Source organism: Dipodomys spectabilis, unplaced genomic scaffold (genome assembly GCF_019054845.1).
Source record: "Dipodomys spectabilis isolate Male_0828 unplaced genomic scaffold, ASM1905484v1 ptg000307l, whole genome shotgun sequence".
Classification (NCBI taxonomy): Eukaryota; Metazoa; Chordata; class Mammalia; order Rodentia; family Heteromyidae; genus Dipodomys; species Dipodomys spectabilis.
The window spans coordinates 1191099-1201137 of record NW_024870984.1 but is presented as its reverse complement, the minus strand read 5'-3'; the positions used below and the strand labels follow the sequence as shown (position 1 = coordinate 1201137).

The window sequence follows — 10039 nt, the reverse complement described above, 5'->3', positions numbered from 1 at the left end:
AGATATGACTTTGAATACTACATTGTTTTATAATATATAGGTTCGTTAATAAATGTGTCCTTTCAGATTGCATTCCATACAGAAACAGTTTAAGATTCCTTTTTACTAGGTGCTTATAGTATATTTCTTTGGAATAAAATGACAATGTTGTCGAATTTTAAACGTTTTGTTAAGATTATGCTATGTAAAGGCCTTTCTAAGGTGAAGATTTAATACACTGATGTCAAACTAACTTATATATATGGATTACATGTATTGTTACACTTGTAATTTTGTAATCAACTTTTTAATAATTGTTTTCCATTTCTTGCATCTGAAGAATGGAAAATATGGCATAATTCACAGATTTTCATATCATCATGTGCAATTGCCATGTTAATCTCTGTATTGTTGTAATTTGGGTATACATGCTGCTGAAGCATGTAATGTCTTCTAAATTTAGATAGTTAATGATGCAATATTTATAGAGGATTATATCCTTGGGTGCCTATTTGTAACAAGGAAACCTTGATGTTCCTAACAATGCTACTGATCTTATTTCCCTAAAATTCTGTGTATAGTGGAAAATAATTATATTGTTCAGTCGATTGCTTACGTTTGCAATTTTTTGTCAATGACTATTTTAAATCTTTTTCATTTTAGATTTAATCATACTTTGAAGCATTTTAAGCTAGGTCCAAAGGGGATGGCTTTTTCAAGTACTTATTTATCCAACTGAGTTAGCTCTGCGGAGCTAATGGATTCAAAGTTAGCCTTACTTAAGAGCTCCTTCTAAACTTCTGCAGCTGAAATTTTCCCAAATGAGGTCTTATTTGTACAAATGTCTACCTGACACTTTACCCTTCTTCCATGTAGGATCAACCAGAATATCTTACCTTGACAGCATAAATTGTCTTACTTGAACAAAACAACTCATAGTTACAAGGGATCCTAGAAAGTTGAACATTTCAGAGAGAACTGCTCAGACTAGAAGGTTTTTATCAAAATATAATTGTTTATTATACCTACCATTTCAACAGTTGCTAAAGCCAAGAAGGTGAAAAAATTGTTCATATGCATGATTAACTAATTTGCTGACCTGTCTACCTTCCAACCAGGCAGGAACTTACACTACTGCCTTTCTATCACCAAATATTTTCATAGCTCCAGGAGAAGCCCATATGTTTCTCCTTGTTATTAGGCCTTAAATTGGTAATGTTTCCTCTTGCCTCCAGTCCGTAAATCTACAAAAGTTAAAGGTTTAAGTCTAACTCTACCAAACACTGAGGTAGAGATAATGGAATAATACTTTAAAACAGAGTTGCTTTTGATCCTCTAACCACAACAGAACAATGCAAAACATGTGCCCCTTTTTATTATATTATCTATAGTTATATATTTTATATTTATATGTGCTGAATTTATATTTCACACAGTGAAACTTACTAAAATCAATTGATAATTTGACAAATAAATTGATATTTATTTATTCCAATAAATAGAACTGAAATATAAATAATTAAGTTTAGAATATATATTAGAATATAAAAAGGATCAATGCAATGTCTTCGGTATAAACTTGTGAGACCTTCTAAGTTTTCGTGGTCTTCTGAATTCACATTGTTAAAAATCAATGTTGTTTTCCTCTAATCTATAAGAGATTTTACTCTGATGCTCTGTTTATTATTTTAACTCGCTGGTCCCAAAATGTTTTTCCCCACAATTCTGAAGCATTCCTACAGCTTACACTCCAATTGTGCTGATATGATATCTAAAAGACTTTATTCTTCTATAGACCATTGGTCGTAGTATCTTATTGCTGAGTTCCCTGCATCATCAGATAACAGGGGCAAGACTTCTCACCTAGGCTTATGCAACATGCCAGCAGAAAGTAACTGAAAATCGATCCCTATTTTTCATTTCTTATAATATTTCAGGGCCCCAATTCCTTGAGACACAAGAATTGGCAGCAATCAATTGTGTAATGGAAGGCAATTTAAAATGAAAGATGAGGTCACAAAATCGAGAGAAAGTACTGTATTTCAAACTCAATTTACATATGACCAGCTCATATGAATGAACAAGATCAGAAAGTGTCACAAGATTATTTTTAATACCACTCCCCTAATGATTAATGTAATATTTCAGTCTAGCATAAGTGGGCCCAACAAATAGTTCCTGGAAGGACAGATCCGTGATTGATCTACCAAGGTGAGGAAAACTTGACTTAGAGGTCAAATGTAATTCAGCAAAACACTAATTGAGAAGATTGTTTGTGCTTCAAAACACTGGTACTTTAGTACAACTTGGTTCTGTAATATAAAAATGTTGTCATTCTCAAACCAACCTACATTTAATCTCCTGAAAGTGTATTCCTTTTCAAATAAACTTTTTAAAATCACACTTGACAAAATTACATTTGATAAGCAGATGACCCTTAGTGACATTACAAGTTTTTCAAGTGTTAGGGAGCAAGTTACAATAGAGTTGATTTATTTACCCAGCACTAATGCCAAACAGGTTCAACCATTCATTAAAGTGTAGAAATAGTACCACGCATCATTTGTGTTGTTCAGTAGGTGCCTTTCAGAAATTGGTTAAATAGATCAGCCTCCCATATTTCAACCCTAAACGTTAGCTAATAAAGTCAATTTTATCACTTAATAAGGGGCATTTTAAAAAGTTACAAATACTTGCCTTGTCATATGTTGTTTTGTTTTCCCTCTGACTAACATAGTAAGAAATATGTCTTTAAGGCTTGAATATGGGTACTCATCTGAGATGTGACAAAATCTATCTTCTATTTCTATCATATTCCTCTATAGTAGTAAATGTTAGTTTTCTTCTTTTTCCAAAACTTATAGGTAGTAGAAAGTCTTATCCCATGTAAAATAAAATAATCACACACAATTGTACAAAGCCATTTATAAAAATTGGTAGTTAAGAATACATTCAAAACCATTTTTAAACTTTCTTGTTGACTAAAGATTACTCTTCAAATGGATGATAATATAATCATGTCTAGGTGTTTCAAGTCTCCAGTCTTGCAACTTGTTACTGCAGATGAATTAATTATGGAAATATAAGTTGACATCAGTTCAAGTATATGCAGGACTGAAACTCCATGGAATGTTTATAAACCTTTCAAAGTATTAACAGACAGTTTAACAGAATGACTATCAGGAAGTTGAAACCAGAGAGGAATAATAGTAAAGACATAGAATGAATGAAAAATGGAACAAGGAGCAAGTACAACTAGAATACTCAATGTACACATTTAAGAAAAGAATTGGTAAATCAGAAATAAATCTTGGAGAAGGGGTTGGTTGAGAATGATAGAAAGAGACACTGTGATCCAGGAGCAATTTACAATTAGGTGGACATATTTAATTGTAAGACACTTGCACAAACTTTGGAAATTCATTTAAAAAACACAAAAACAAACAAAAGCACAAAAAATCACAACCAAACAGCAATCTCTAGAGAGTATGAATATGAGCTCTCAAAAATTTTAAGCAGGTAATGGAGGGAAGTCTTGGTAAAAGCAAACAAAACTTTTCGAAGAGGGCAGTTTGGCGTAGAGGAGGATTCTGAACAGATTTAAATAGATTATCTAAGGTTATAAATCACCTATATCTGCTGCAAATATTATCTTTCTTCTATGAGTTCTCTTTGTCTGAACTGGATACTCCAGTACTGAGCCACAACTTATAGCTTGTGAAGATGGAATGTAAGAAACAAGCTGAATAACCCATTACTCCACTGTAGAAAAACAATCCTCTATTTTTTCTCTCATCTCTCTTCACTACTTTTTATTCATACTTTTAGGTAAATTGATTTTGAATTACATTTTCCTTCTTTATTCTAGCAAAGTAATTGGTCAAATAATTCACTAAATATTATTTGCCATTTTTTGATTATGCTGTTTGATTGACTAAGAGAGTCCATTAAACTTTCCTCTTGCATTTGGTTGCCATGAAACAATATCTATGTCAATGGGGACAAATCTAATGCAAAATTTGTCTCCAGAAAACCAGTCCAAGAAGCTGTGACACAAATACTTGGCTATATTTTTTTCTTTTTTCTTTTACATCGAAAGTCTTCTTGTGTTTAAATTGCCCAGAAAAATAAGCACTCCATCACTTTTTGTTTCAATCAATTTTAACCTCAAGGATATATTTTGCTAACAAGATGCTCAGAGGAAACCAAAAAATACTCCGTTTTTATCTTCTCTCTTCAGAATCTCCTTAGATACCATATCACGAACAGTGAAGTTATTCTTTGCAAAACTATTTCAGTATATTATTTTTCTCTTGTTCTTGCATTTGCTCACCAAGATGTATGGAGAAGAATAGAGTTAAATCACCCATACCTTGGAAGACAGGTTAGTTACAAAAGAACAACGCTTCTGTATCCTAGTTTTATGTCCTCCTCTTAGCTCTTTCCTGATTTCCAATTAATCACAGCTTCTTGGCTTGAAGTCTAGTGAAGCCTCAGCCACAGCTACAACTTCATAGTTTCTCTTTTAAAGCTCTTTTAAGTTCCCTCATTTGGATGTGGAATTTATTTTCATGTCTTCATTCAATCAGTTCTGCATTGTAGTGAGGCAAATAGGCTCTATAAAATGACTTTAGGTAGCAAAAATATTAAGACAATTTATATTGGCCTCCCGCTACTGCTGAAGCCAATACACTTAGCTAGGGCTTCTAAGAACACTATTTTCTAAATTTTCCCATTTGCTAAATTCTTTTCTGAACCCAAAACTTTTTTGGGGGGTTGGGGGGTCCGTTCATGGGGCCTGAAACTCTGGGCCTGGGCACTGTCCCTCAGCTCTTCAGTTCAAGGCAAGCGCTCTACCACAGAGCCACCTTCCCAGTTCCTGGACCCAAAACTTTTGGCTTATGTAATTAGAGAATTCTTCACTATCTCATGTTAATAAGAATATTATATTTTGTGAGCCACTTAGAAATATGAAATCATTGGTTTGAAGTACCCAATCACATCTTTTTCTGTATTTTAGTGCTTCACGTGCAAAGACATCGTGGAAAGTATTACAAACAGAAAAGTGTAAACCCAATACCCTCTTTCATTGTAGAGGGCATTTTCTCCCTAAATATATTGACCCAAATTATCTTGTTTTTTTTTTTTGGGGGGGGGGGGGGTCCGGTCCTGGGGCCTGAACTCTGGGCCTGGGTGCTGTCCCTCTGCTCTTCAGCTCAAGGTTAGCACTCTACCATTTGAGCAACAGCACCACTTCCGGCTTTTTCTTTTTGCTTATTTGGTGGTGACGAATCGAAACCAGGGCCTCAGACATGCAAGGCAAGATCTCCACCACTGAGCCACCTTCCCAGCCCGACCTAAATTACCTGTTTGGTAATTAAAGGTTGATTCACAAATTTTGATGTCTTATTTTTTTTTAAGAATTTGAATTTAAATTCCACTACAACCTTGTTTCACACAGTGAGAGTATATTTCCTGGGTAATGACAATTCTCGAGGGAACCTACAGGATTTATAGCAAGTTTTCTGAGGTTTGTTTGTTTAGTGGCAAAAAGAGCCATCTTTACCCACATTGCTTCCTCTCTACTAAGTCGCCATGGATTTCTTTGCATGAAAGCCTATTTTCCCAGGCAATTTTAAATTTTCTTAATAGGCTAAGGTGTTAAAAATTTTGAACAATTAAAATTTACCTGTCATAACTTTAAAACTCTTGAAATAACTTTATCAGAATCGCGAATTCACCAATCCTAATACCACCTTTACCATCAAAAAGTTAACATGTCATTTTCATGATTTAGTGTTCATGCAACTATTATTTTCCAGTGGCATTGTTATGTGTGTATATGACCATATAAGCTGATGCTGAGAAAAATGAACTCCAAGATATGGAAACAGATTTTTATTTGTGGTTTTTGTTTTTGATGTATTATATAATTGCTATTTTCTTTATGATTTTCCCTATGGTTTCTCCCTGCTGTATTTGATTTTGATACCCTGTGTATTGTGTATACATTTACTTTAACTAGGGAAGGGAAGAGGAACAACAAAATGGTGAGAGAAAACAGAAAGGCAAACCAATGCAATAGCAATACTCACAAGACAATATGTTGGAAATGGACATTACAACTTGTGAGGGGTGAAAGGGGGAAAGAAAACTGTGAGAAAAATGAAGGAGAGGTAACAACTTTGAAAAATTATGCATTCACTACCTTACAATTACTGTAACCACACTGTACATCACTTTGATAATAAAATTTTAAAAATAAGCTGCATAAAATATAATTTGACTGTATTGGTATAGTAAATATTATTCTTTATGTAGTACCTTTTTAAAAATCAAAACTATTTGGCGTTTTATTTGAATTAATAACCCTTTCTTTATCCGAGGGTCATCAACTTGAATGTTATCCATCGAGACAGTATTTTCACAATATACTTGCCAATATTTTGAAAAAAGAATAAATTTAGTTCTTTCTCATACTAAAACTGAAAAGAGATTAATTATATGGAAACCCATAACTTTTAAAAGTTCTGGAAAGAACGCCACAATAAACTGAGCTGCATCATTTTTCCCCCAGTGGTATTCTTGAGATCAGAACACTTGCAAATATTATTTATATTTTACTATTTAACTGTCATAGATATTCAGGATGCTAAGATCAGAAAATTATGGCTCAAATCCAGCTCAGGCAGGAAGGTTTCTTAGATTCTTATCTCCAATAAACTTCTCAGAAAAAGCCAGACACAAGTGGCACTGAGGTTGAAGTGGTAGGGCAGGAGCACTGAGCATAAATAGGCTTAGGAACAGTGTCCAGGCTCAGAGTTCAAGCTTTAGGACAAGCAAATAAAACAAAAACAGAAATGAAAACAAACTCCAAACCTAGCATTTTTCTCAATGTATAAAGAGGCACGTAATTAAGGAAATGGCGTCCTGTGTTGCATATAGGAAGAAGAAAGAAGATGTCACACAATTACTCTCTTCACAGCATATTATACCACACCCTCAAAAAGGTGCTCTTTTTCCAAATTTATAAATTTCTGTCATCCATTTGTTGGCAACTCTGTCTAGATTATTCACATTGTCATGTTATACATGAACTGTTGGTATTATTTATTCAGTAAGTTCTAATTATAGCTCTCTTGAAAGTATATTCTAGTAAAATAGAATGCCAGTATCATTTGTGAATTTGTCAATTAAACCTTCTACTTAAAAAAGACTTTTGTAGTAGCCTATAAAATATGAAATTACAAACAAAACCAAAATATTCATTTTAAATCTCAATTCTAGTTTAGCAAGGTCTACAAAGTTCTATGGTAGACATACTTTGCTATTTCTCTAGGCTTAAGCTTTTGTAATCCTTCATCAGTTCTTTGGAATCTAACAGAATGATACTTACTTACTTTCCCAATATTTGGGGAGAGAATCATGAGCCATTTTGCATCTAGGAATGTTCTGTAATGAAGAGAGCATTTAAAACAAGTGAGGATTATATATGTGTTGCATTTCAATAGGAAACTTGACTTCTCAAAACATACTGACAAAATTAGCCCAAAGTTCCAACTGTGTATTCCTTTCTTGTTCTTTGGATTGCTTTATTGAGACAAAAGTATACTGCCTGGTCTCCTGTCTTAGTCTCCAGGCTTGTACCACATTGCCCTGCCATAGTTTGTTGGTTTATTTAATTTAGATAAAGACTAGCAATTCTGAACTTCTCCTATGACCTTATCCACTAGACTGAATGCTCAGATTGTTTATGTACTATGTTCAAAGATGTTCTAACATTTGACACAGGATATGAACTTTTTCAGATGTACTTGAAGGGGTTTCTGATTCATTCATCCATGGATCCAATCCCATTAATAATGATTACTTGAATCTCTTACTGTCTCTGGTCCCTAGCTATGTAATATTCTCAACTTTTTAAAAGAAAGTTCACTTGAGGGCTTTCTAACACTAAAAATTATCACTTGATTGTAGTCTTACTCAGGACATATTTTCTATTGTTTTCTAACTTTTCTACATATTCTGAGAATTGTTTCATTTTGTATTTGTGTGTGCACATATAAGTGCCTCTCCGTGTATGTGTATGTTTGTATGTATTTATGCAAAAGCCTCAAGCTCTTATTCAGCAATCTTGCTCATGACTGGGATTCCAGGTTTGGCTGATTAATTATAGGTAGTGTCTCAAAGCCTGTTCTGCTAAGGCTGGATGCAAACTGAACTTCCCAGAATCCTTTACACCCTTAGGTTTTATTTTTCCAGGAGTATCAACTTTTAAGATACAAACATTTTTTGTGAGTGTAAAGCCTAACCTGTAGCCCACAGTTTTAACTCAAGAATTCATATAAAGTTAGATGAACATACATGTTACATATCCTGAGTGTACACTGTTGGAGAGGTGATCGCAATCCTAGTGGTGGTTGGATCTTAGGATTGGGATTCAAAGCCAGCCCGGGTAGGAAAGTCCTGGAGACTCTTTTCTCCAATAATTACCAGAAAACTGGAAGTGGCACTGTGGTTCAAGTGGTAGAGCAGTAGCCTTGAGCTGAATAGCAGAGGGACAGCACACAGTCCCAGAAGTGAATTGCCACTACCAACAACAGCAAAAAGAATATAAGAAAATGAAAGAAATTTAATGTGATCTTATCCACCAGTTTCATTGTTAGTATAATCCCTGTTCTCTCAATATGGACTCTTTTTTTCCAGTTAAGTCCATGATCATATATCTGACTTGCATTAGAAACAGGATCATTCTTCCATACTACTTTTTACAAATTTACGTGACTAGCAAGCATGATTTAGAAAGGGAGTGGCCTCATGCTTCATGTTCCACTTAGGAGTAATGCTTTCTCTATATCACTCCCATAACTGTACATGCTGTACTTGACTTTATTGTTTTAATGTTGTCTTATTTGTAGAGTCTTCTCTATTGTATTGGACCCTTATACATAAACACAGAACTACTCTTTCTCCTTTTATTGCTATTGGGTCTCCTACTTTTAACCCATGTACACTTGAGAAATTAATGCACAGCACATACACTCACAAAAAATGATCTGAAAACCTTCTTCCCATTTAAAATTCGCCTTAATTTACAGAGCACTTAAGAAGTTTGGACTCAATATACTCATGGATAATGTATTTATAAGCAATTTAAATTTCACATTTTCTATTTACTAAGTCGTCTCTGAAACACGTGTTACCACATGTCCAAAGGTGTCCTTGTGCTATTTCAATGAAGCCAGAAAACATTAATTTTATCTGGAGCAGCACCATAGATTGTTACTGGAAGTAAGTGGAAGTAACTGTTACTGGAAGTGTAAACTGATCCCAGGAGAGGAATTGAATATAGAGGAACGACAAAGTTCAAGTTAACTTTTGTTTTTCTTTTTATTATACAAGAAAAGAATCCAAGGCTTGAAAGAAACACTGTACCTGACTTTTTTGAGTGTGTCCTTTACTCATATAAAATTTGTCTATAAAATTCTTGTTGAGAGTATTACAAAAGGAAACAGTATACCATTTGAAGGCCAGCATAGAACAAAGGAAATAACTTGGTTTTACAAGTGTTCTCCTGCAAAGGAACAAAGGCATGGAGGTTTTAAAGTATCTTATGGATGGATGTTTCACTCCTGAGATGATTCTCTTGTTGCAGGAGTCAGTTATCAATGCCTTTAGTCTGGTCCTGAGTTTTCCATAGCAATAAGGATTTCAACAAAGCAGGATCCAGTGAGTAAGATCAGTAAAATGAGCCTCTTCTCAGAGGAGTACTCCTATAAGGAGGGTCCCAAAGAAATACCTGGGGTTTCTTTTGTTTGCTTGTTTGTTTAGTTTGTGCTGGTTCTGGGGCTTGAACTCAGAGGTTGGAACCTGTCCTGTACAGTTGTCTTTCCTGCCCACCTGCCCCCAAAGCAAGTACTCTACTGACTGAACCAATACTCCACTTTTGCCTTTTATGGTTTTTAATTAAAGATAAGATTTTGACAGACTCTGCTGTCTGGGTTGGTTTTGAACTGAGATAGTAATAAATCCAAGTGACATCAACTTATGGACTTCTCTT

General features: G+C 34.4%; 1 pseudogene; it reads right to left on the bottom strand.

Annotated features, from left to right (window-relative positions):
* Positions 1-323: 323 nt before the first annotated feature.
* LOC122127707 lies at positions 324-422 on the bottom strand (annotated as a pseudogene).
* Between the last annotated feature and the right edge of the window lie 9617 nt (positions 423-10039).